Genomic DNA, 26,717 nt, shown 5'->3' with positions numbered 1-26,717 from the left:
AAGCTCCTTTGAATCCCTGTTCTTCCTGTTGTGTCACCTTGCACAACATATTTGACCTAGCAGTGATCAATAAACATCCAGTGCTTGGTTTCTTACTAACTCTGCTTAGAGTTTATGGTCATCAGCGTAATGACTCACTTGTGTACATATTTAACTTATTTATTCCACTCTTTGTCATTTTCACCTTGCAAAACCCCAAGCCTGATTAAACTCAAGTCTCTGCACATTCTGTCTCTGCATCTACCTAGCTGACTGCAGCTGCAGAAACACATATCATGGGGACGACTCTCTTTAAATATGTGACCACCAGCCTCACAGACACCCTTGGTACCACCAGCAATCCTATGATATTTCTTTAGTCTGTTCATACTCTCTCTCTCTTTCCCTTTTTATATCCTATTTTCTCCCCTCGCTCTCAGCTGGTGATTTTTGCTGTGTATTTTAACAGAGAAAATGTAAGCAATCAAAAGTGAATGTCCTCATACTCCCACCTGTATAGGTGGCATTCCTCTGAACCTCGAGATGAACTGTTCAGCTCTTCTGGGGTACCCTGGATCCATCTTGTCTTCCCTACTCAAGGAATCATCCTTCTTCTTGTCTCTCTTCCTTCATGAGGTTTTCCATCTCTGCTGGGTGATTTCAACCAGTATAGAAGCATGTCATTTTATCCTTCATCTGCAACCAAACATTAAAGTCATCTCTACACCTCTCTTCAGCCATCATTCTGGTTTTCTGTGCCTCTGCTTTTTCATCTGTAAAATGGACAATAGTATTGGCCCTACTTACCTCTTAGAACTATGTTTTGAAGACAGAATTGAAAGTACTTTGAAATGTTAAATGTGTACATGTATATATGTAATTGTTTATAAATTCAAAAGTTCTGTGTTGAGTACCTGCTGGGTGCTAACATGCAAAGAAGAAGAAAAATATACAGTATCCTCAGTGAGCTTTCAGAAGAATAAAGTCAGAGAAGCAAATAAAAAATTACAGTATAATAGTTCTAATGGAGGTTGTGGTATATTGAAATAGATTTTTCGACAACTGCCATTTTTACACATCATGTGCTGACATTTTGAAGTATTCTGAATCCATCTTTCCAATATAATCAGCTAACGAATGGTGGTTTTCACTGTACCAGGTTTCAGCTTGACATTCCAATGAGTCTTACACTGTTTCAGGATAGAATTATGTATTTTTATGAAATTGGAGGAAAATGCTTAGGAGAAGGTGTTGCTGACATAGGAGAATTTCAGGCAAGTCAAGGCTGATTTGATATTCTCAAGACAAGGACTCGTTTGAGTGGTATTAGACTACCTGAAAGACCTCCTATTGTAAAATTTAAAAACCTTGACGTTTGCTCAATTATGCAACAGAGTTATTCTGGGGATGAGTGGTAGAAAGATGGAATGGGAGCTCAGAGTGTTCTCTGTGTATGCAGATCCTCTTCTCTTCTTGGTTCTCTTTCCTTGGGACCACTTCTTCAGGGTACAGACTGGGCCTCAGCATCTGCCAGGCTGGTCTGGCTTCAGGCACTTTTTTGTTGTTGTTGTTGTTGAGACGGAGTCTCGCTCTGTCGCCCAGGCTAGAGTACAGTGGCACGATCTTGGCTCACTGCAAGCTCCGCCTCCCTGGTTCACGCCACTCTCCTGGCTCAGCCTCCCGAGTAGCTGGGACTACAGGCACCCACCACCATGCCCAGCTAATTTTTTGTATTTTTTAGTAGAGACGGGGTTTCACCTTGTTAGCCAGGATGGTCTTGACCTCTTGACCTCGTGACCTGCCCGCCTCGGCCTCCCAAAGTGCTGGGATCAGGCACCTTTCTTAAGAGCAGGGATGGAGAAAGGTGAGAGAAGCCTGGGCTTCTGACGATGTGCCTCTGGAGAGCTGATGGGATGGGAGGGGGGCACATTGGTTGAGAACATGGACTCTGGAGCCATGTCCCCTGGGCTCAGATCCCAGTTTTGCCACTTACTAGTTGTACAGTCTCATGCAAGTTCCCCGACCCCTCTGTGTTTCAGTTTTCTCATCAGTAAAATGGGAATGATGGTAATTTCACTTCATAGGATGGTTATGTGAATTAAGTGAGTTAAAGTACGTAAAATGTTTAGAAAACTGTCTGGCTGTAGTATTTACTACTACTGCAATAATTCCCACTGTGGGAGGTTTAGAGGTTGCCTTTGCCATCAGCATTTGCATCCTAGCCTGTGTAAGGCAATTATGAAGGTTGCTGGGCTTTTCACTTATAAAAGAAATTGATGAGATGGGTTATTTGAGGAGCAGGTGTTGAATAATCACTGTTAGGGATAATATAATTTTTTAACTCTTCGGGAAAGGATTGCTTCCTCTTCTCCAATAACATGCAAGAAGAGTGCTCTTCCTCTGTGTGTTTCCATTGAGAATGTGATACGTAAATGTGTCTTGGGGATACATGTTATATCTGATGGTCAGCCTTGTGTGTACAAAGGGCAATAGGAGCAAAGGTGGGAACCACCCTAATCTTCAAAGCACTAGGGAACATGGGGAAGTGCGATTAGAAAAGGCTGATAGAGGCCGGGCACAGTGGCTCATGCCTGTAATCCCAGCACTTTGGGAGGCTGAGGTGGGCAAATGACGAGGTCAGGAGTTCCAGACCAGCCTGGCCAACATGGTGAAACCCTGTCTCTACTAAAAATACAAAAAATTAGCTGGGCGTAGTGGCAGGTGCCTGTAATCTCAGCTACTTGGGAGGCTGAGGCAGGAGAATTGCTTGAACCCTGGAGGCGGAGGCTGCAGTGAGCTGAGATCGCGTCATTACACTCCAGCCTGGGCTACAGAGTGAGACTCCCTCTCAAACAAAACAAAACAAAACAAAAGCCTGATAGAAATGTGCCCTGTGGACAGGGGTAGGAGGGGTGGCAGACATTCCATGCAGAGATAAGGGCACAGAGGCTGAGGGAGCATCAGGTATTTGGGATACTCTTGGTAATCAACAATTGCTAGATACAAAACTAGAGGCTGGAGGGAAGTGGCAGAAGTTGAGACTGGAGTTTAGATTGTGTGTCCTGTAGCAATATCTCCCTGAGCACAAGAGTGATGCGACTGGATTTTCATGTTTCAGAGGTCATTTTGACAGCAGTGAGGACAGGCTGGATAAGGTGAGTGGATGTGAGGAGTATTGGGAGAGGCGAATGGAATCAGCTCATAGAGTCGATGGGCCCTGGGAAAGGGGCTCCTGGAAGTGGAGGAAAGGCAATGAGATATTTAGGAGGGAGATTCAGTGGGACTGGAGAGTGTGATATGGGAAGAGGAGGAATCTGGGTGGATGTGAGGGCTTGAGTAAGATGTGGGAGGCTGCAGCAGAGATCCCTCAGGTACCACATGTAGACTGCGAGGGAAGGGAGTGACCTGTTAGAGAGGGCAGAACCCTGGGAGAGAGAAGAGCCAACAAGGAGAGCAGCGTGGAAGATGCTGTGGGAGGCTAGAGGCAGGGTCTCAGGGAGATGCAGGGTTAGCTTCCACAGAACAGCTGTCAACAACATGTGTACATATAGTTAAATAGAGAAGTAAGAAAAGGTTGTGAAAGAGCATTGGAATTTTCCCTTTTAAAAATGATGTTTCATTTAAGAGGAGTTTCTGTTTCATGCAATGGTGGGGACAGAAGCCACATTACACTTGGTTTCTCAGCAAGGATGTTAGAGTCATTCTGGAGTTTTCTGGAGGTGAGACGGATGAGAACTAGGCTTGTTCTGTGCTCCTCGTACAGAGCTGCTTCTGTCCCTCTCCGTTTGTTAGAATTGATGAATTTTTCCTCCTCTGAACCTCACCATTCCCTATACTTAAGTCTATTAGAGTGCTAATTATATTTCATATTTGTTTCTTTATACATCTGTCTTCTCTCTCCCTGCCCATTAGACATAGATTTTCTGGAGGAGGGGCCGTATCATTCATCTTCTTTTTCTCAGCATCTGTTACACAGCTTCATTACAGTAGGACTCATTGAATGTGTGTGAGATGAATGGATAGATGGGTGGGTGGATAAGTTAAGAGGTTGGATCAAAGTTTGTGTGTGTGTGTGTGCATGTGTGTGCACACATGAAGCAGGTGATTTGGCTATGAAAGCAAGAGAGGCAGGTGGGGTAGGCTTAGCGCTTATGAACAACAGTACATATTTATAATCATCACTTTGACAAACAGGAAAGGGACTGCTTGGGAAGGGGCACCAACAGGGTTCTATTGAGATCGGAGTTTCTTAGTTCATAAACATGGAGGAATTTTATGGAATTGTAACATTTTAGGATTTTGGAGCTAGAGGGAGCTGTAGGGTTAATCTAGTGCCACCTCCTGTTGAACACAGGGCACTAGTGTATGTGGGCTGCCTTCCTAGCTAGATTAAAAGCATTTTGAGAGTATAGCAATTATCCAGTAAACATTTATTAATTGACAGTGTTAATACAATCTTTACATGAGGAGGGAATAGAGAAAATTAGGTTTATCATTCTAGTTAGAAAGACTGAAAAATAGTTCAAAAACCTATGTATCAGGCAGCAGGAGAATAGCAAAGACAGGTAAATTCAGATGTGTTCTGAGGACCTCCTTAACAGCATTGTGAAATTTTATTTACCCAGTCTTAAATGTGCATCTAACCTTATCCCCTCCCCAAACTGCAGGAGGTTTTCTCCTACCTGCTTTTTGGCGTTTTTGCTGTGAATTTTTACTTTCAGTGGATTATATGCTATTGAACAATAATGAAACATCATTTTTCTTTTCTGGTACTGGCACGAACAAGTACTTGTTTGTAATGGACTCTGTATAGAAATATATTTTGACACTGTGTGTTGGAAAATAATTGTTGCTAATGAATGCACGTCCTATCCCACGCCTAGCCCATTACAGCTCTTTTTTGGTTCTGTCCAGTATTGCCTCCCCGACATCATTTGCAGAAAGGGATATGCCAGGACATGGTCATTAAGGAAGCATTAAAGCTTGCCATTTGGCCTGTGATCTTTCCCAAAAAGCTTTGGTCATGTATGAATGTTGCTGTCGCTGGGCACCTTGTTTTGTTTTTGGCATATCTGGGCCCTCGAGCTCTGGGTGGAGACGAAAAGGGTCGCCCACATTTTGCTGCTGTTACCTGAGATGGCCAGCAGAGGGCAGGCTGGCTCCTTTCCCTGATCCAGTACCTGGGACGACTCTTCCTGCCCTGTTTGTCTCTGATCCCCACCAATTTTGTTTTTTTCTTTCTTTCTTTCTTTTTATTATTATACTTTAAGTTCTAGGGTACATGTGCACAACATACAGGTTTGTCACATATGTATACATGTGCCATGTTGGTGTGCTGCACCCATTAACTCTTCATTTACATTAGGTATATCTCCTAATGCTATCCCTCCCCCCTCCCCCACCGCATGACAGGCTCCGGTGTGTGATGTTCCCCATCCTGTGTCCAAGTGTTCTCATTGTTCAGTTCCCACCTATGATTAAGAACATGTGGTGTTTGGTTTTCTGTCCTTGTGATAGTTTGCTGAGAATGATGGTTTCCAGCTTCATCCATGTCTCTACAAAGGACATGAACTCATCCTTTTTTATGGCTGCATAGTATTCCATGGTGTGTATGTGCCACATTTTCTTAATCCAGTCTGTTATTGATGGACATTTGGGTTGGTTCCAAGTCTTTGCTATTGTGAATAGTGCCGCAATAAACATATGTGTGCATGTGTCTTTATAGCAGCATGATTTATAATCCTATGGGTATATACCCAGTAATGGGATGGCTGGGTCAAATGGTATTTCTAGTTCTAGATCCTTGAGGAATCGCCACACTGACTTCCACAATGGTTGAACTAGTTTACAGTCCCACCAACAGTGTAAAAGTGTTCCTATTTCTCCACATCCTCTCTAGCACCTGTTGTTTCCTGACTTTTTAATGATCGCCATTCTAACTGGTGTGAGATGGTATTTCCTTGTGGTTTTCATTTGCATTTCTATGATGGCTAGCGATGATGAGCATTTTTTCATGTGTCTGTTGGCTGCATAAATGTCTTCTTTTGAGAATTGTCTGTTCATATCCTTTGCCCACTTTTTGATGGGGTTGTTTGATTTTTTTCTTGTAAATTTGTTTAAGTTCTTTGTAGATTCTGGATATTAGCCCTTTGTCAGATGGGTAGATTGCAAAAATTTTCTCCCATTCTGTAGGTAGCCTGTTCACTCTGATGGTAGTTTCTTTTGCTGTGCAGAAGCTCTTTAGTTTAATTAGATCCCATTTGTCAATTTTGGCTTTTGTTGCCATTGCTTTTGGTGTTTTAGACATGAAGTCCTTGCCCTTGTATTGGCTAGGTTTTCTTCTATGGTTTTTATGGTTTTAGGTCTAACATTTAAGTCTTTAATCCATCTTGAATTAATTTTTGTATAAGGTGTAAGGAAGGGATCCAGTTTCAGCTTTCTACATATAGCTAGCCAGTTTTCCCAGCACCATTTATTAAATAGGGAATCCTTTCCCCATTTCTTGTTTTTGTCAGGTTTGTCAAAGATCAGATGGTTGTAGATGTGTGGTATTATTTCTGAGGGCTCTGTTCTGTTCCATTGGTCTGTATCTCTGTTTTGGTACCAGTATCATGCTGTTTTGGTTACTGTAGCCGTATAGTATAGTTTGAAGTCAGGTAGTGTGATGCCTCCAGCTTTGTTCTTTTTGCTTAGGATTGTCTTGGCAATGTGGGCTCTTTTTTGGTTCCATCTGAACTTCAAAGTAGTTTTTTTCCAATTCTGTGAAGAAAGTCATTGATGGGGATGGCATTGAATCTATAAATTACCTTGGGCAGTATGGTCATTTTCACAATATTGATTCTTCCTATCCATGAGCATGGAATGTTCTTCCATTTGTTTGTGTCCTCTTTTATTTCGTTGAGCAGTGGTTTATAGTTATTCTTGAAGAGGTCCTTCCCATCCTTTGTAAGTTGGATTCCTAGGTATTTTATTTTCTTTGAAGCAATTGTGAATGGGAGTTCACTCATGATTTCGCTCTCTGTCTGTTATTGGTGTAGAGGAATGTTTGTGATTTTTGCACATTGATTTTGTATCCTGAGACTTTGCTGAAGTTGCTTATCAGCTTAAGGAGATTTTGGGCTGAGATGATGGGGTTTTCTAAATATAGAATCATGTCACCTGCAAACAGGGACAATTTGACTCCCTCTTTTCCTAATTGAATACTCTTTATTTCTTTTTCCTGCCTGATTGCCCTGGCCAGAACTTCAACACTGTGTTGAATAGGAGTGGTGAGAGAGGGCATCCCTGTCTTGTGCCAGTTTTCAAAGGGAATGCTTCCAGTTTTTGCCCATTCAGTATGATATTGGCTGATCCCCACCAATTTTCTGATGTGTCAGATTGCAGACTCTAGAATCAGTTATGTAATGAAAAAACTAGTGGGAAAGGGGCACAAAATTCATTTTTTTCCTCTAAACCACTTGAGGTTTTTGGGGCAGATCTCTTTTAGCCCACATTAGTGGCCTTCCCTGAGCATTTTCTGCCCTAATTCTCCTAAAATGACCCACAAAAGGTATACGGGGCTCAACCCTCAACCCTGTGATGTGGGGAGGTTTGTAGTCGTCAGGTGTTGGATGATGATTCTAAGTAGAACTGTTAAAGAGGCTTCTTTTGGCTGAATGCGTGGCTCACACCTGTAATCCCAGCACTTTGGGAGGCTGAGGTGGGCGGATCACCTGAGGTCAGAAGTTCGAGACCAGGCTGGCCAACATGGTAAATCCCTGTCTCTACTAAAAATACAAAAAATGAGTTGGGCTTGGTGGCGGGGCCTGTAATCCCAGCTGCTCAGGAGGCTGAGGTGGGAGAATTGCTTGAACCTGGGAGGCAGAGGTTGCAGTGAGCTGAGATCATGCCATTGCACTCCAGCCTGGGACACAGAGAAATTGGGCCTTCATTCAGAAGACTTTAAAACAAAATAAAAAAGAGACTTCTTGTGTTTGAGGTCCCACATTAAGGTCTGCAGTGCACCACACTCCTATAAAAAGACACGGGCTTTATGGTGCTAAACAGTCTTTATGTATCCATGTTAATAGATTGTTGTTGTTGTTTCTAGAAAAGTGTGATAATAATAATCATCCCTTTTAGAGGAAGAGCTAAATTTGTGAACAGTATTGGGCTGTGGGTTCTGGAGTCCTGAATCCTGTTTTTGATGCTACTGGGTTTTTCTGCACATCATCCTGTTTTTCTTTGTTGACTTACTGGTGACTCCTCTTCAGTGTGTCTCATTGAGAAAATACATTTCTTGGCTGGGTGTGGTGGCTCATGCCTGTAATTCCAGCACTTTGGGAGGCCAAGGCAGGCTGATCACTTGAGGCCGGGAGTTCAAGACCAGCCTGGCCAACACGGTGAAACCCCGTCTCTACTAAAAATACAAAAATTAGTCGGGCGTGGTGGTGGGCACCTGTAGTCCCAGCTACTTGGGAGGTGGAGGCAGGAGAATTGCTTGAACCCAGGAGGTAGAGGTTGCAGTGAGCCGAGATCATGCCACTGCACTCCAGCCTGGGTGACAGAGTGAGACTCTGTCTCAAAAAATAAAATAAAATAAAATAAATAAAATAGTTTCTTCTTTTAAGATTTTAGTTGCCATAGTAAGGAGGATTAATCCTATATCATAAAACATAACAGCTTTCCTGGGGGGAATGAGCAATTCTCTCTGCCATCCCAGTCTGACCACTAAACAAAATTAGTTGCAATTTATTTCTGTATTAAGAGTGAATGTTGAACAATGAGCAGAAGGTGTGTCTGCTGTTGTCATTGTTCATTCAACCCCACCAATGGGAAGACCAGTGGAATGTAAAATTGCTTCAGCTGTATGTACTGTTCAATTTCAGCATCCATTGACATCTGTGTCTTCTCCATGGAAGGCTGGGGCTAGGCTTTCTTCAACTTTCCCATTAAGTTAATTCTCCTTGCACTTGAATTTCAATCTGTATTTTACTTGAAACCATATCCAAAGTGTGTGTCAGTGCTTTGAATATAGTTAGGAAATGAGAGCCTCAGAGTGATTAAATGAAGTGACTGAGTTTTCCTGGAAAATGAACCTAATCCTTCTCTCAGTTCATACAATAATGAAATTTGAGATCCTTCGGGGATCATCTAGTCCAATTTGCTCATTTTACAGATGAGGAGATTGAAGGCTCAGAGAGTGGAATAAGATGCATACAGCCAGCTCACATCCATTAGGAGCTCTGTTATTGTTTAAAAAAATCAGAAAATGACAAATGTTGGCAAGAATGTGGAAAAACATTGCAACCCTTGTGCACGGTTGATGAGAATGTAAAATGGGGGAGCTGCTACGGAAAACAGTATGGTGGTTCCTCAAAAAATAAAAATAGAATTGCCATGTGATCCAGCAAATCTATTTCTGGTTGTATACCGAAAAGAACTGGGAGCAGGGTCTCAAAGAGAAATTTGCACATCCACGTTCATAGCAGCATGAGTCACAATAGCCAAAAGGTGGAAGCAGTCCAAGTGTGCATCAGCGGATGAATGGATAAACAAAATGTGTTACAGCATCTACATACAGTGAAACACTATTCAGCTTTAGAAAGGAAGGAGACTGACACATGCTATGACATGGATTAACCTTGAGAACACTATGCTGAGTGAGATAAGCCAGTCACAAAAGGACAAATACTGTATGACTCCACTTATATGAGGTACCTGCAGTAGTCAGATTCATAGAGACAGAAAGTTTAATGGTGGTTTCCAGGGGCTGGGGAGAGAGAGAGTGAGCTGGTTTGGCTGTGTCCCCACCCAAAGCTCATCTTGAATTGTGGTTCCCAGAATCCCCACATGTGGAGGGAAGAACCCAGTGGGAGGTGACTGGGATCATGGGGGTGGTTCCTCTCATGCTGTTCTTATGATAGTGAGTTCTCACAAGATCCGATGGCTTTACAAGGGTTTTCCCCCTTTTGCTTGGCGCTTCTTCCTGCCATCATGTGAAGAAGGACGTGTTTGCTTCCCCTTCCACCATGATTATAAGTTTCCTGAGGCCTCCACAGCCATGCTGAACTCTGAATCATTTATAAATTACCCAATCTCGGGCAGTTCTTTATAGCAGCGTGAGAATGGACTAATACAGAGAGGAATGGAGAGTTGTTGTTTAATGTGTATAAAGTTTCACTTTTGCAAGATGAAAAGAGTTCTGGAGATTGGGTATACAACAATGTGAGTAGTGCCTAACACTACTGAAGTGTACACACAAAAGGGGTAAGATGGTAAACTTTGTATATATTTTACAACAGTGAAAAAAAGATGCTCTCAAGTCACATGGGTAGTTGGTGCTGTATTTGCTCTCAACTCCCTGTCCTGTGGTTTTCCTAATATGCCATTCGTGGCATTCTTTCTACCAAACTAATCGTGGATCAAAAGCTAAAGCGTCCTTTCCCAAACTGGTTTTTTTACCAGTTTAAAAAATTTTACCAATTAAAAAGTTTAATTTTTTAAATTTTTTAGAGACAGGGTCTTTCTCTGTTGCCTATGCTGGAATGCAGTGGCATAATCATAGCTCACTGTAACCTTGAACTCCTGGGCTCAAGGAAGGCATCTTCTGCCTCAGCCTCCTGAGTAGCTGGGACTACAGGCCCATGCCACCCTGCCTAATTTAAGTTTTTTTTTTTTGTTTGTTTGTTTTTTGTTTTTTGTTTTTTTGTAGAGCTGGGGTCTTCCTATGTCTTCCAGGCTAGTCTTAAACTGCTGGCCTCAAGTGATCCCCTCACCTCAGTCCTGGAAAGTGCTATGATTTAACAGCATGAGCCACTATGCCCAGCCAGAAAAATAAATTTCATTGTTTGAACTTGGCTGCTGTTTGACTCTCCACCTTCCTCTCTCCTTCAGATGGCTCCTTCCCACTCTGTGCTCCAAGCAGAATGAGTTACATGCAGTACTTACAATTTATCACATTCTCTCTTGCCACATGCTATTTCCTCTGCCTGGTACTCTTTTCTGCACCACGTTTATATAGTACTTCTATTTTTAGGATTCAGCCGAAGCACCATCCCTTTTGAAAGTTCTTTTGACCACATAGTCTGATTTAGGTGCTTACTACTTCCAGGGTCGTCCTGGCCACGTGGCATTGCAATACTCTATTTCCTGGTCTGCATCTCCCACTGGACTGTGCTGTGCCTGTCTCAATGCTCTGTGTCTAGCACATTGCTTGCACAGGGGAGGTGCTCAAAAATGTTTGCCATAAGATGAACTATACCTTGGAAGATACTGCCATAAGAGAGACATACTGAAAATTGCCAACTGATTTGTATCTCTCTGGCTTTTCTAAGGGTATCTCTTATTTTTATTGTGGTAAAATATATATAACAGAAATTTTACTATCTTAACCATTTTAAGTGTACAATTCAGTGACATTAGGTACAGTCATGCTGTGCATTCATTACCACCAGAACTCTTTTCATCTTGCAAAACTGAAACTCTGTGCCTATTAAACAGTAATTCCCCATTCCCTCCCTCCCCAGCCCCTGGCAACCCCCATTCAGTATTTGTCCTCTTGTGATGAGTTTGTTTCACTTAATATAATGTCATCAAGGTTCATCCATGCTGTAGCATGGATTATATAATATAGTAATATATCCATGCTACAACATGGATATTTAAGGCTGAATAATATCCCATTGTATGTATTACCACATTTTGTTCTTCCATTCATCCATCCATTCATCCATCTTTGGGCACTTGGGTTGCATCCACCTGTTTGGCTGCTATGAACATGGTATAGCTCTGTGTTTTAAAACATGGCAAGTCTGTCTTTGTGCTATCCATTCAATACCACACAAAACTATACTTCTAATAACTGGAATTCTTTTTGTGAATTTTATTTAAATAGTTTTTGGGGAACAGGTGCTTTTGGTTACATGGATAAGTTCTTTAGTGGTGATTTTTGAGATTTTGATGTACCGGTCACTGAAACAGTGTACACTGTACCCAATGTGTAGTCTTTTATCCTTTGCCCCCCTCCCATTCTTCCCCCCAAGTCCCCAAAGTCCATTATATCATTCTTTTGCCTTTGTGTCCTCATAGCTTAGCTCCCACTTATAAGGGAGAACATATGATATTTGGTTTTCCATTACTGAGTTACTTCACTTAGAATAATGGTCTCCAGCTCCATCCAGGTTGCTGCAAATGCCATTATTTCATTCCTTTTATGGCTGAGTAATATTCCATGGTGGAATGTTACTTTTGTTTATCTACTTGTTGGTTGATGGGCATTTAGGTTGGTTCCATATTTTCGCAATTGCAAATTGTGCTGCTATAAACATGCATGTGCAAGTGTCCTTTTCATATAATGACTTCTTTTTATTAACACCCTGTAGTTAATAACCTGAATTCTTTATAGCTTGCATTCTGAAACATTTTTCTCGAACTATCCGCCTTCTGGCCTGTTCCAGTCATTCTGGCTTTCATCTTGATTTGTTTTTCTTAAAACTTTCTCCAGCTTCCCTCTGCATCTGTGATTCGTGCTCTGCTTCTTGTTTGTGGCTTTGGATCAATAATGCTACAGATCCAGTCTAATTAATCATGGATCAAAAGCTAAAGCATCCTTCCCCCAGATGGTTTATTATTAATACCACCCAGAAAAATAATTTATAATTTAATTCTCTACCTCATAGAGTTTGGGATCCTTGGTAGAATGTGTTCCCTTCCCCTTTTCTTCTTCGCTATTTCCTCCTCTTCCTCTCCATCAAAAGTGGCTTTATCTCCACTTTTGCAGCTGACAGCAACCCTCCCATGCTCCGTTGATGAAGCCCTCCTTTCTTAACCCCTCGTCCATATGGCTCTCCCTCCACCCTGCTCCATCTCCTGTGATCTCAAGGCCTCGGAGAAATGATCTCAAGGCCTCGGAGAAATGAAAAGTGACCTTTGGTATTTGAGACAACCAATAGCAAAATATAGCTCCCACTTCCAACAGCCCATATTGGTGGGGGAGGGATTTGCTTCATACGTGGTCTGTGTTGGGCCATTCTCCTTCTCCATGTTTTCTCTGTTCTTACAGCACCATCTTTTTGCCGCATTTCTTTGCTCTACTCTATTCCTCCCCCATCATCGTCTGGTGACTCACACTGTAATCCTAGCACTTTCGGAGGATCACCTAAGGTCAGGAGTTTGAGGCCAGCCTGGCCAACATGGCAAAACCCCGTCTCTACTAAAAATACAAAAATTAGCTGGGCGTGGTAATGGGCGCCTGTAATCCCAGCTACTCAGGAGGTTGGGGCGGGAGAATCACGTGAACCTGGGACTGGGAGGCTGCAGTGAGCCAAGATGGTGCCACTGCACTCCAACCTGGGCAACAGAGCGAGACTCCATCTCAAAAAACAAAACCAAACCAAAAGAAAACCCCGAAGTACTACTGACCTAATGCTATGTAACACAGTTTACAGAAGGCTTTAGTGTAACATGGAGAGAAGCTGTAGCATGAAAGAAAATAGGCAATGGCTAACCACTGAATCAAATCCTAGACAATATTGTTCTTAAATGACCTTTGACTTTCTTCTCCTGGGAATTCCTCCTGATAATCTTTTCCTCTAGGCTCTACTAATCTATTCTGTTGCTCAACCATCCTTACTGTTAGGAAGCCAGAAGCCCCAGAGCCTAGAAGGTAAACTCACATCACTGGCCTAATCCAATTTTTCCCTCATGGAGGAGTCAGCCATAGATAAATTTGCTGCCTACTAGCTTCACTCTGTGCCATTCTGACTCACCTGGATGGCATCAGGCAGGATAGAGGAAGCATTCTAAACATTTCTCTTTGAACAAAGTTCATTTGGAATCAAGTTGTATACCAAATTTTGTAATGCAAGTCTTAGACATATGGCAAGGGAACATCTGAAATGTTGACTCACTCTATCAAAATGTCAACATCAGTAAGTAGTTAATGAGATTTTTATGAGATTTAATGAGTAAGTGTAATATAGTGCAAGATTTTTTAAGCATTTTTAAAAAGTCTTTGGACAATTTTGTTCGAATCATCTCAAAAGTTATCTTAACACAGATAGTGATTATGACAGCTGCTCCCTGCATGGGAGGGAACACAACAATGGCACAAAAATTATTCAAGGCCGATTATACTGAGTCTGCATCATTGAACATTTTCTCTCTATGGAGAGGGTCTTCAGTTTGTTGCTTTTTCAGCTAACTAATCAGCTTCCTGTTCCTTTCTCACATTTGGCAAATTAATTTTCAGGACAAATCATGTCTGCAGTTTCTAAGGAAACTACAGGGGCTCAGATTTCTCCCGGATGAGTTACAGGGTGGGTTGATGCAGAAAGGAGTGCTCTGTGAGGTGCTCACCAAGCCCCATCCCACTGTGTACCCTAATTGACTCCTGTATGTCCAGCCATGGCATCATATAAGATAGAGCCAGTATTTGTAGCCCTTACCTGAGAACTTCACTTGTTCTGTTATCATGAGATTTTTTTTGTTAACTGGCAGTGCTAGGCTGACCTTGTTGTTGCTGCTTCTTTGATATTTCTACCAGTACCTTGTTTGTACTAGTAGTTAAATAATGGAAGAAGAGTTTTTGGAAATGATGGACATTTTGTTCAGTTGGTAACTTAAATGGGGGCTGTGAACAAGTCTACTTTCAGAACTTCCAAAATGTTTTGATCCTGCTAAGATACAAAATACCTGATTATATTTTATTGACTTAGTAGATAGAGTATGGCTTTCAAGTGAGACAGACCTGGGTTCAAATCTCAACTTCACCACTTAGTAATTGCATGACCTTGGAAAAGTTATTTAACCTTCTGGTCAGTTTGTTCATTCATTTGTTCATTCTTTTTTCTTTTCTTTCAGAATAAAATAATTAGAAAAGTGCAAGGAAAAATATAATAATTTCCAATATTCTAACTACCCAGAATTATCTACTTATATTTATATGACTGTATTTTCCTTTAGTTGTTTTTTTCCTATGCCTAGGAAAAAATTACCCTATTGATATATGCATACACTCCCCTTTTACTTCTTGTTTCTTGGGTAATAATATATACTTTGTTGGGCTAAACAAGATAAAATAATTAAAGCATCCTGCCCAGTGTCTGATCCACAGTAAACAATTGGTATATGGCAGTAGTTGTTATTATTGTTAATCCTCCTCCTATATTTGCGCATCTCCGTTAGCAAATATAGTCCTGGCAAATCAACAAACTTATAAAAATAATTGTTTTTGGACAAACTATTTCTCCTCCCACGATATATTTGTAAGCCACAACTGGAAGAATTGGTGTTAATACGTGTAGGAATGTAGAATACATTGTAAAACCTATTTATATTGCAAATAATGAAAATGTATTAAAGACCAGACCTTTTTCATAAATGATGGACTGCACTTGGTAAACTTTAAAAAAAATGGTTGAACCAAATTTTAGAAAATTGCATGCATTATTTAAAAAGCTATGATGTTGGAGAAATAGAACAATTGAGAAGAAAATTACTCACTTAAACTTTGCTGTGAAAGATTGATTTTTTTTTTTTTTTTTTTTTGCTTGCAGTGATCTTGCAAAGCCAGTGGCTACGGAGTAATTAATGCTGGGGCTTTATTAATTTATGAAGAGCAGGAAAGGGTTGGCTTGTCTGCATCGTAGCTCATTCTTCTCAAGTAACATGTTTAAAAAAATCAAGATGCTGAAAAATTGGAGCAATTTGTCAGTTTAAACAAACGTTCTTTTTATGGGCTTCCTGGAGTGATCTTGCATTAAATTTCTAGGTCAAATTGGGTGGTAACAAAATTAAAGAGCAAAGAAGCTTGGGTGACCTGGCGGCATTGTTGGTAATCTATGACAAATGTTGTAAGGTAGGTTTAATTGTCCTTAAAAATATTGTAGGGTTGGACATGGTGGTTCAAGCCTGTAATCCCAGCACTTTGGAAGGCCGAGATGGGCAGCTCACTTGAGCCCAGGAGTTTGAGACTAGCCTGGCCAACATGGTGAAACCCCGTCTCTACTAAAAATACAAAAATTAGCCGGGTGTGGTGGTGCACGCCTGTAGTCCCAGCTACTCGGGAGGGTGAGGCAGGAGAACTGCTTGAACCTGGGAGGTGGAGGTTGCAGTGAGCCGAGATTGCGCCACTGCACTCCAGCCTGGGCGACAGAGCAAGAGTCCATAACAACAACAACAACAACAACAACAACAACAACAACAACAAAAGAAAACCCCTATGAAGTAGGCACTTTTGCTGTCCCATTTTCTGGATGAGCAAACTGAGACAATGAACTTACCCAAGTTTACATAGCCACTGACTGTGGGAGCCAGGTTTCAAACCCAGGCAGCTGTACATTTTAGCTACTATTCTATGCTGACTGCCATTATATCTAGAATTTCAAGAGCATTTTCACCTGATGAGTAGAGCAAACATGTGACATTTGAGCATCACATGTTTTGGAAACTTGTCAGGGAGATTAAGAATAGTGTTTGAATTTTTTAATACGTGGTGTAAATCTTAGTCAAAATAACCATTTGTAAATACATCTGCTAATTTCTCTTGTAGTTGGATAAAAAGTCCTTTTCTAATGAGTGGGATGGTATGGCTTCGTTCTTGACATGATGAGCTCATGATTTTCTGTCTTTTTAAAGTTCATGCTGACTGTCAAATGTGCACGGAGCCCCATGCTAGCTGCAGGCAGGGGAGGAGAGAGATACAACAATGAGTACGACTTAGTTCCTGTGTCACAGTTTATGATGTATTGAGAGGAAAGAGACTGCCTATGAATAATACAAGGGCGTGGATGAATCAGGTGTGGGTGTGTGGAGAAGTGTACCATTTGGAATACAGTTGTTAAGGAAGGTACTTTTTTTTTGAGATAGGGTCTGGCTCTGTCACCCAGGCTGGAGTGAGGTGGTGTGATTTTGGTCCACTGCAAACTCCACCTCCCAGGTTCAAGTGATTGTCGTGCCTCAGCCACCTGAGTACCTGGGATTACAGGCGAGTGCCACCACGTCTAGCTAACTTTTGTATTTCTAGTAGAGACGGGGCTGTGCCATGTTGGCTAGGCTGGTCTTAAACTCCTGGTCTCAAGTGATCTACCTGCCTCAGCCTCCCAAAGTACTGAGGTTACAGGTATAAGCCACCATGCCTGGCCAGGAAGGTACCATTTCTAAATGTCAAATCAGCAGGATCCCAATCTGATATTCTTCATGTGCCATAGATAAAATTAAAAAAAAAAATTTACTGGGAGCCTAGTTTGTATCAGGTCATGTGCTAAAAAACTACTTTGAATTTTTAAAAAATACACTGTGGGTACTTAGTTTTCAAGTATCAGGAAGGTTTAAAATCTAGTGAAACTAGAAGTAATTTTTTAAAAAGATAGAATCTGTCCTCCTGAGGAGCTTGCATATCTGATTGATGCTGGCACTGGGCCATACTGATGCACTGCCAAGTGACACTCTGTTGTAAGCACGGACTAAAGACAGTGGTAATTAACAGTGCTGGCACTGCTATATTAAGTACATGAGTATAATAGGCCACGCTTATACTGTTTCTAAAAGAGAAGGAGAACATAGAAAGTGTATATATTAAGAGCTGTCTGCTTCCTTAGGAGTTTTTCTCTACTACCAAAACTTGAGATTGACTTTCAAAAACAAGACATAAATTTGACCATAACAGAGCCCACTATTACTGGTGGATTCTTATATATTTATGATGGTAAAGATAAAAGTGAAAGTAATTCACCAGATATGCTACCTTTTGAAATGCTGAGGCCTATAGTGACTGACATACCATTAAATTCCTCTTATCCCCAAATATCTGTCACCTGTATAATTCAGGAGACATGTACGTTCCTTTTCATGTAGATGCTGATGTGATTTGAAATCTCTTTACGTTCACTCCTCTATGATTCAACCACAGCTGAATGTTCTGTTAACCTTTATCTCTAGAACATAGTAAGGGAAAACATTTGATAATTCTGTTAAATGTTCTTTTGAGTCAATTTTTTAATATTGACTTTTGAAATACAATGCCAATTCTCTTTACACAGGTCTTAATTTTACTCGTGGGAGTTAACCTGCTTAGTATGACTTTTTGGCTCACATTTTTTTCTTTCTGGTTCTCTGAACTGCCTTGAAAATAAGTTTCATTTTAAGAAATAAAATTCGCAGCTACTTTATGGTGTTTCTAGAAAAAGCAATAATAGAAAAGCAAATGTGGAAGCAGGAATTATGAAGTTTAGCTACTAAAAAAGACGTTTTCAAAAGGAGGTTCTGTGAAGAATCCTGCGTCTCTACTTTCATTTTTAAAATTAAACTTTAAATTTATTGCAAAGTAAGACTACTGTAGCAGCACCTCATTGCATTGGAATATAACAAATATATCCGTAGAGAAATCACAAGGAAATAAATTCATGAAAAAACTCATAAAGCATTTAGTTTTATATGCACATATACAATCATGCATAAATATATTTTTTAAACTTTCATATTTCAGATGATGACTTGGGTTCAGCTTAATTACATGAACTTCCAATACTTGTCTTGAACTCTTAAACAATGAGAATAACGATGTAAAGATAATGTAAGATTCTTTTTTTTTTCTTTTTTGAGACAGAGTCTTACTCTGTCACCAAAGCTGGTAGTATGGTGATGTGATTATGGCTCACTGCAACCTCGACCTCCTGGGCTCAGGTGATCCTCCCTAGTAGCTGGTATGATAGCCATGTACCACCATGCCTGGCCAAATTTTTTTGGTAGTGTTTGTAGAGACAGCGTTTTGTCATGTTGCTCAGGCTAAGGTTCTTAATAAATATATGAAAATTTGATTTGTTCAGAATACTTTTTTTTTTTTTTTTGAGATGGAGTCTCGCTCTGTTGCCCAGGCTGGAGCGCAGTGGTGCAATCTTGGCTCACTGCAACCTCCGTCTCCCGGGTTCAAGCGATTCCTGTGCCTCAGCCTTCCAAGTAGCAGGGATTATAGGCATGCACCACCACACCTGGCTAATTTTTGTATTTTTAGTAGAGATGGGGTTTCACCATGTTGGCCAGGCTGGTCTCGAATTCCTGACCTCAGGTGATCTGCCTGCCTTGGCCTCCCAAACTGCTGGGATTACTACAGGCATGAGCCCCGGCATCCAGGCCCAGAATACTCTTTTTAAGTCAAGAGAGTGTAATACCTTGTAGAAATATTCTTAACGAGGACTGACACCAAAAGGATTTCTTTGTTTAAATTTCAGTTTATCTGAAAACACAGCAACTCAAACTGTATTGTCCAAGCATTGCTGTTGGCCAACATTTATATTGGATTGAGGAATTCTAATAGAGTAATAAGACTGTCTGAATATCAGTTAAATTGGTCTCAGAGAATTCTAGGGTTGGAAGCTGCTCTACTGGTATTGCTAGTCTGGCCTCACCTCATTTTAAATGTCCTTTCACAGCATCCCCGACTGCTGGGCTTGCAGCCTTTGCCTGAGAACTCCAAAGCAGAGGACATTTATGATCTCCTGAGGCTGGATGTTATATTACAGTCACAGCATTCTTTTGTTCCTTTCTTTTCTTTTCTCTTTCTTTCTCTTCTCTCTTTTCTTTCCCTCCCTCCCTCCCTGCCTTTCTTCTTTCTTGCTTTTCTTCCTTCTATCAGGGTGTTGCTCTGTCACCCAGGCTGGAGTACAGTAGTGTGATCAGGGCACAATGCAGCCTTGAAATCGTAGGCTCTCAAGTGATCCTCCTGCCTCAGTCCACCAAGTAGCTGGGACTACAGGTGTGAGCCACCATGCCCAACAGAGCATTCTGAAATTTTGCTGACATCTGCCTCACCACAGCTCCCACTTAGCAGTTCTAACTTAGTCCTTTGGAGCAAACACAAAACTAATTTCACAGTTTCTACCAAGTGAGTGAGGGCACTAGAGGAGTATGCGGCGAAGACCTCAGTGGGGTATCCTGGCCAGTCAGACTCACCCTGTGGGTCAGAATCTGGGTCCTGTGCTGGATAGACCTCTGGGATGACTGCTCACAGCGCCATTTTAGCCTCTAGTGCAGCAACAACAAGCACTAATCAAAGGACAGTATTGAGCGCCTGCTTTATGCCATGACTTTCATTATGTCATTTAATTCTCACCGTAACTCAAATATCATTATTCTAAAGATGAGGAAACTGAAACCCAGACATTAAGTAACTTGCTCAAGGACATAGAGGAAGCAAGTACTGGCATCAGAATTCTAACCTTTGTCTGCTGCGTTGCCTCCTGGAGGGTCTCACCAGGGGTGATGACCTGACCTCTGTCTCTTCACACGTCTCCTCATTGGCCCACACGTTCTACATTGTTTCTTCTGAATGAACTCAACCTGGAGAGCGAAGGCTTCCAGACCTGCCAAACCAACATTATTGTTGATTCCAATCTCTCTCCTCTTCCGGTACTTCCCTCTTGTCATCACCAAAATCAAGCATATTACATTCGAACTCATCACCCTTCTCCTGTCTAGGGACACATTTCTAAGTTAAATCTACCTCAATAGATATGAGAAACCTCTCCTTTCATACCTCTCCTCAACAGGGTCAAAAGAATCTTTGGGCCTGGCACATGGCTCATGCCTGTAATCCCAGCACTTTGGGAGGCCAAGGCAGGCGCATCATTTGAGGTCAAGAGTTCGAGACCAGCCTGGCTAACATGGTGAAACCCCATGTCTACTAAAAATACAAAAATTAGCCAGGCATGGTGGCATGCACCTGTAATCCCAGCTACTCAAGAGGGTGAGGCACAGAAATCACTTGAACCCAGGAATTGGAGGTTGCAGTGAGCCGACATCCCTCCACTGTACTCCAGCCTGGGCAACAGAGTGAGACTCTACCAAAAAAAAAAAAAAAAAAAATCTTAGAATGGCTTGGTGTAAGGTTGGGGAATCCCAGCTAAATGGTTCATCATGACCAGGTTAAACAGTTATTTCATCTTCTGCAGTGATGAGTGTGAGTCTTCCAGTTCTATTCCTGATGTGGAACTAAAGAGCTGAATACCACAACTGTAAGAAGAGCATACATGAGCTTTGTCCTTGGCCTGTTTTCAGGTGAAATTTAATAGCTCAATGAAATGGAGCTCTGGGAAAACATTGCAACATATATAATACTTAAGATGTAGCAAGAATGGTATCTCTCCAATTATTCACATAGTATTTTAAAGGACCTTTCACACAATCCTTGTGTCCTTGTCACTACTCACTCAGTAAACTGTAAACTATTTTTTTTTTTTTTTTAGACAGTCTCGTGCTGTTGCCAGGCTGGAATGCTGGAATGCAGTGGCGCAATCCTGGCTCACTCAACCTCTGCCTCCCTGGTTCAAGTGATTCTCCTGCCTCAGCCTCACAAGTAGCTGGGATTACAGGCACATGCCACCACGCCCAGCTAGTATTTGTATTTTTAGTAGAGACGGGGTTTCACCATGTTGGCCAGGATGGTCTTGATCTCCTGACCTCGTGATCTGCCCGCCTCAGCCTCCCAAAGTGCTGGGATTACAGGCGTGAGCCACTGCACCTGGCCAACTGTAAACTCTTTGAGGGTAGCGTATGTACTGTGTTCATAATTTTCTCTCTCATAGTTCTTAGTACAGTGCCTTTCCCACAGCATCTGATTAATGATTTTTTTCATGAATAAGTGAATGAATAAAAGAAATATAAAGGTGTCTTTATATGGTCAATATCAATCTAGCTCAAGTAGTAGTGAGTCAGTTTCGGTCATTTTGAAGCAAGAAAATACTTAACAGGAAATACCACGACAAGAAGAATATGATGAGATCTAAAATCTTTGGTTAGTTATGCATCTAAGGTTACATGGATCTGGCAGCAGAGTTTTAATAAGTACATTTCTGTATGACATTCTGAGTGTGATTTGGTGTTGGAATTTTAAAGCCTCTCTGTTCCATGCTTGATAGAGTCCTTTCTCAAAAATTAACAAAATACAAAAGCTACACCTGATTGTCTTAAAGGATGCCTGTATTTAAATAGAGAAGTTATTTTTATGACTAAGATAAGAAAATCATATAAAGAGAGAATGTCCCATGTAGGTAATGTGATCTGTCAAATAATTTTAAAGTTTTTTTCTTCCCCCTCAATTTCCTCCTGCTGCCCTGCCCCTTCATCTCTGTCATGAGGGGGAAACTGTTACAATGCTCATAGTCTGTGGACTCTGTCTTGGATAATGAATTGAAGGAACTACTTTTTTTTTTTTTGAAATGGAGTCTCGCTCTGTCACCCAGGCTGCCAGTGCAGTGGCATGATCTCGGCTCACTGCAAGCTCCGCCTCCCAGGTTCAAGCAATTCTCCTGCCTCAGCCTCCCAAGTAGCTGGGATTACAGGTGTGCGCCACCACACCCAGCTAATTTTTGTATTTTTAGTAGAGATGGGGTTTCACCATGTTGGCCAGGCTGGTCAGTCTCCCGAAGTGCTGAGATTATAGGCATGAGCCACTGCACTCGGCCTTGAAGGAACTACTTGTTAAGTCCCTACTTTAGTAGATCTGAGGAAAGTGTTAACTTCTTGTAGAAAAGGCCACAGATCTTGTTTGGTTAGCAGACGCCACTTCACTATTCAGGAGCTGTTTACACATGTTCAAAAACTGCGTTGAGGAGAGAGGAGGAAGAGTGGCTTTTATGCCACCAGACCTCCATTCTTTTTATTATCACAGGTGCAAAATGTCCCCATCTCCTGCCCAATGGGAGACAGCACTAGATCTGTTGGTCTGATGAGATCTCTGATGCTCAGCTTGTGTGCACATCAGCACCTGCCAGGGAACTCTGCAGCTGTACAGATGAGTTCCAGGCCCACTTCCCCAGAGCAGGCTGGCTCCCTGTGGTCTCTCTCTCCTCATAGCAGGCTTCCAGGGCCTTTTCTCTTGGTAATTGTCAGTCCCTGAAGATAAGCACGTAGGCCCTTTTTATTTTAAGACTTTACTGTTAAACAAAAAAAAAATAGCAGCATTAGGAAATCACAGGTCTCAGACCCACTTCCCCTTCTGGAAGCCCCTTGGGACGTAGTTTTTATTCCTTGTGTTGGGCTTTCTTTTCTTACTGACTTCTTCCCTCTTCTCCCATTAAAGGAAAAGTTCGCTCTCAAGGAAACCTCATTCCCAGCATGTAGGCCTGAAGATGCAGGGTATGCCGAATGGTCCATACTTTTTTTTGTTTCAGCCTGGGAGCTCACATCTGTGGGGGATGTCCTCAGGTTATTAGCTCTGCGACATTCGCGGCATTTCCTCAAAGCCTTCATTTTCTTTAGCAATCCAAATAACATTATCTCATCCAATGTGAAGTGTTCATTAAGCCTTCCTTCCCCTAAATTCAGCATAAGTCATAACCATTGTAGACTGTGGCAGTGTATAATTTGCCCAAATGTGAATTCACTATTATTTGATTGGTAAAGCTTGATTAGTAAAGAATAATGGTAAATTGGCCTGGCTCCTGAGATTCTCAGGCAAAGTCCATGCTGTCTTGAGTTCTCTGTAAGTTGACTTTAGATGACATCTTTCACGTTTGGAAAACAATATTCCAGACATGAAATAAAAAACTGTGAGTCACACAATCAACATAATACTAGGCTTGGGCCATCACTGCTTTTAGAGTATTGTGTTTTAGTGCTCATGTAATTATCTGTTTGCTATAAAAGTTGGCAGTCCTGACTTTCCTCTCCAATGTAAACAAAATAATATTATCTAATTCCTTTGCTGTTTATTGCCATCATAGCAGAAACTCTTAAATTTTATTTTAAAAACAGAGTTAGATTTTCCTCGTAATAGATCTAAAAGAGGTGAAATTGAATGTTCCTTTTGCAAGCAAACAAGCTTCTGTCACTACTAGTAAAGAAAAGTATTATAAGTAAAGAAGAATCTAAAGAGAGGTCTTTTTATCAGTCATGACACATGGGTGAGTTGACAGCCTAGAGTCTAGATGTCAGCTTTGGCAGTCTGGAAATTTGGTATCTTCAGGTTACTGACTGGTGAGTGAACTCAGGGGTATTGACTGCTATTAACTGGTCAGTATATTCTCTGTGCTGCAGCAGAGTCTATATGGGAAATCAAATGACAATCCAAAGTTTGCTTGGTGAGCATGACGTCAGAGCCAAAGGGAGTTGGATGGTCTGAGTGGCATATGTCACAGCCCCAGGGGCAGGACGTCCTCCTCTCCACTCCAGAGACAGTGTTGTAGAACAGAGCTGATTGCTTGTCCTCTTGGCTTGCCTAGTGATGGAAACCGAGCATGAATAGCCTCTCTTGTTAAAATAGAACACAAAACCCTCTAAGATTTGAGCGTATGAGAGGTCTGGAAGACGAGACTGTGCATGCAGTTACCAACTTGTCCTGCTGGATTTTCCTTCTCCTGCCAGTTCCCTCTCTTTGACTTCGGGTGTTCATCACCATCTTCAGCCCCAGGGTATACTGTGCCCTCTAAAAAACTGGTCAAAGGGAAGCATCAGACCTCTTCCTATGGCTCTCAGTACAACTGAGATAGGCTGCAACAGCCAATGAGTGTCTTATTAAAATTAATACAAAGCTGAAGGATACAAACATGTACCAAAACTGTAAAAAGTTGATGGTTGATGGAGGATGAATTTCCGTACCGGAGCTCGCAGCAAAAGGTTGGGAAATTTAAGCCAAGCAATTAGTCATGACCAGCTTAAACAGTGACTTCATTTTCTAAAGTGATGCCTTTTCAAAGAGTACTGCCCTTTTGAAAGCATCTTTACCTCTGCCAGGCAGCTACAACTGAATAGCTTGCATGTCCTTTATTAGCCTGCTTTACTTTTGCAGATGGCTCATCTCATTTTTAATAGATTCTTATACAGCTCATTCTTAGGGTTGCACCATTTCTGACATTGTCCTCAAATTCTGGGAAGCGTCATAGGAATGCCTTCTTTTTCTGGCTTGTTTAGGCTATCTTTATGAAGGCATTTAAAAATATTCAATATTTTTTCAATCAATAGCAGCCATTTTTTTTTCTTTTGATACAGGGTCTTGCTCTCTCACCCAGGCTGGAGTGCAGTGGCCAATCATAGCTCACTGTAACCTTGAATTCCTGGGTTCAAGTGATCCTCCTGCCTCAGCCTCTCAAGTAGCTAGGACTACAGGCATACACTACCACACCTGGCTAAGTTATTTTATTTTTGCAGAAACAGGGTCTTGCTATTTTTGCCCAGACTAGTCTTGAACTACTGGCCTCAAGTGATTGTCCCACCTTGGCCTCCCAAAGCACTGGGATTACAGACCTGAGCCACAGCACCTGACCCAGCAATTAATTGCTTTTTGTTTTTGTTTTTACTTCTGAGGCAGGGTCTCACCATCACCCAGGCTGGAGTGCAGTGGTGCGATAATGGCTCATTGCAGCCTTGACCTCCCTGGCCTCAGGTGATCCTCACACCTCAGCCTCCTGAGTAGCTGGGCCTACAGGTGTGTGCCATCATGCCCAGCTAATTTTTGTAGCTTTTTTTTTTTTTTTTGTAGAGATGGGGGTTCGCCATGTTGTCCAGGCTCAGCCATTGTTTTTCAAGTTCAAATTGTTTCATCTTTGGCCAATAGGAAGGAGCCTATTTATGTGACTCTTGTGTCTTTTTGACTTGACCCCATTAATTGTGAAACATTTCCTTTCTTTTTGAGCTCATCAAAATGTTTCAGGGTCATCTTGTACTTTTTCTGTCCCAAACCTGGAATCAGTCACTCCTCAAAGGAGCCTTAGTTCCTTTGAGTGGGGAATGGTTTTTAGAGACCATAACCTGGGTGCTGTGGGTGTTCATTGCTGCTGAGTTGTCCTTACTTCTAAACCTATTCAATGAATGTATGTATTTTTTTGAAAAGAAAAAAAATGAGTTCATACTAGTGTTTCCCATATAAATATATAATTGTAATATTTTAAAGAAAACTTAATTACTTTGGTTATACACATATTTTCTATTACACTGAAAACATCTTGGCTCCATTTGATGTTAGCATACTTATTTATTTGCTTTATCCTGTAGTGGATATAAGAATTTAAGAAATATGAATATTATTAATAACAAGAATACTACTGAATGAAATGTAAGGTTTCTTTGCAGTTTTATTTGCTCTGGGAATATGTACAACTGTTGATGTACAGTCATAATATTGTGTTCTATGTCAACTTAAGAGAGAATTATTTTTTTCTGTGTTCTTATGCTATAAGTGGGATAGTCCATTAGGTTGATTTGTTTCCATTAATTTTCAATTGTTAGGGTTTTCTTTTACAATTTAAAAATAATTTATTCATTTATAGTCAGGGACTAGGTCTGTTGCTCAGGCTAGAATGCAGGGGTGCAGTCATAGCTCACTGCAGCTTTGAACTCCTAGTTTCAAGACATCCTCCTGCCTTGACCTCCCAAAGTGCTAGGAATACAGGTGTGAGCCACCGTGCCCAGACTATTTTATGTATTTTCAAAATTTATTTTTATTTTTATGTCTTTTTAAGAGATGGGGTCTCGCTATGTTGCCCAAGCTGGCCTCAAACTCTTGGGGCTAAGCAATTTTCCCACCTCAGCCTGCCAAGTAGCTGGGACTATAGGCATGCTGCTCCATCATCCTGGTTTTTTAAAAATTTAATTTGTTAATATTATTAATATAGTGTTATTCCAGAGCCAAAACTACAGGAGGCACATCAAGAGAGGACTCAGTTTTCCATTCTTGTCTCCTCCACGATGTTCCTTCTCCTATACAAGTTTTCTAATTTGTTTTTGGTTTATCCATCTAGTGTTTCTTTTTATAAATATTAGCAAAC

The 26,717-nt window shown here is 41.3% G+C and overlaps 1 protein-coding gene across 3 annotated transcripts in view; it reads left to right on the top strand.

Annotated features, from left to right (window-relative positions):
- Window positions 1-26,717, top strand: part of TBC1D30 (TBC1 domain family member 30) — a 119,281-nt gene that overhangs the window by 37,930 nt on the left and 54,634 nt on the right. The window lies entirely within an intron of this gene.

Source organism: Pan troglodytes, chromosome 10 (assembly GCF_028858775.2).
Source record: "Pan troglodytes isolate AG18354 chromosome 10, NHGRI_mPanTro3-v2.0_pri, whole genome shotgun sequence".
Taxonomy (NCBI): Eukaryota; Metazoa; Chordata; class Mammalia; order Primates; family Hominidae; genus Pan; species Pan troglodytes.
The sequence above is the reverse complement of the archived record's forward strand: the minus strand, read 5'-3'. Positions and strand labels throughout refer to the sequence as shown.